The sequence below is a fragment of the Euprymna scolopes genome, chromosome 4 (assembly GCF_053919585.1).
Source record: "Euprymna scolopes isolate OS-2025 chromosome 4, ASM5391958v1, whole genome shotgun sequence".
Taxonomy (NCBI): Eukaryota; Metazoa; Mollusca; class Cephalopoda; order Sepiida; family Sepiolidae; genus Euprymna; species Euprymna scolopes.
In genome coordinates, this window is record NC_136485.1 from 170,290,063 (window position 1) to 170,291,642 (window position 1,580).

Here is a 1,580-nt window from a genome sequence, read left to right on the forward strand (position 1 = left end):
CTCCACATTTTGGGCAAGTTTCAGAAAAATCTAATGTATGGATCAAATGTTACGGGGCAAAATAGGATTTTTCGCAAAAAAAAAAAAAATTTTTTTACTATGCACATTTATATATTAAAATATAATTTGTGAAAAAATTTCAGGAAAAACTAATGGACAGTTATCCGTCAATCATCCGGACTAACAGACAGATGGACCCATTGGAAACATAGGTCCCTATCTGATAAATCGGGTGACAAAAATGTTACTCCATACCCCTATCTTAAAAAAAAAATTAAAATATAAATGTGTTACAGACCGACTGATGGAGTGACTTGCATGCGACTAAAAATGCCTTAGCATGGAAGGGTTTCCCCTTCCATTGCCAAGGAAAAGTTACAAATGTAAGTGCAGCATCTGTTAATAACATATACTACACTTTGATCTTAGCCATGTGACTAAGGAAAAGTTACAAACATAAGTACAGCATGTAGTAAGAACAGACACTACACTTTGATCTTGGCCAAAAGGCCAAGAAAAGGGTATTTATTTGCTCCCCTCATCGAGCAAATTAGGCACAAGGCGGATTTTTAAAGTGAGGAGTGAAGGGGAAATGGGGACCAACTGCTCGGGGAGTAGGGGAGATGGATAGTGACAATTGGTATGAAGGGTTGCTCCTACATTGACCAAGGTCTTATATGTGGGGTCGATATTTATTGGCTCCCCCACCGAGCAAATTAGGCACAAGGCCGATTTTTAAAGTGAGGAGTGAAGGGGAAGTGGGGACCAACTCCCCGGGGAGTAGGGGAGATGGATAGTGACAATTGGTATGAAGGGTTGCCCCTACATTGACTAAGGTTTTATATGTGGGGTTGCCCCCACATATGGTCTTTGCTTTCAGTATCTGCCGGAACAGATGGTATTTATTTGCTCCCCCACCGAGCAAATTAGGCACAAGGCCAATTTTTAATGTGAGGAGTGAAGGGAGGGGGAAGGGAAAAAGGGGACCAGCTCCCGAGAGGTGGGAAATGGGAGTTGGTTAAGGTCAGGCATGTGGGGTTGCCCCCACATCTGGTCTTTGCTAGTCATAGCTTGCAGTATCTGTCGGAACAGATGGTATTTATTTGCTCCCCCACTGAGCAAATTAGGCACAAGGCCGTTTTTAATGTGAGGTAAAAACCAGCTCCCCTAAAAGTAGGCAAAAAGGGGGCACTCTGGTTACCAAAAATAATAATTGTCCCAGTATAGAGGGTTTCCCCTCCATTGACTGGTACAAATTATCTTAAGTGCAGTATCTGTCGGAACAGATGGTATTTATTTGCTCCCCCACTGAGCAAATTAGGCACAAGGCCGTTTTTAATGTGAGGTTAAAACCAGCTCCCCTAAAAGTAGGCAAAAAGGGGGCACTCTGGTTACCAAAATTAATAATTGTCCCAGTATAGAGGGTTTCCCCTCCATTGACTGGTACAAATTATCTTAAGTGCAGCATCTGTCGGAACAGATGGTATTTATTTGCTCCCCCACCGAGCAAATTAGGCACAAGGCCAATTTTTAATGTGAGGAGTGAAGGGAGGGGGAAGGGAAAAAGGGGACCAGCTCCC

General features: G+C 42.9%; 1 pseudogene; it reads right to left on the reverse strand.

Annotated features, from left to right (window-relative positions):
* Positions 1-343: 343 nt before the first annotated feature.
* Positions 344-523, reverse strand: LOC145273984 (U2 spliceosomal RNA; annotated as a pseudogene).
* Positions 524-1,580: the final 1,057 nt, after the last annotated feature.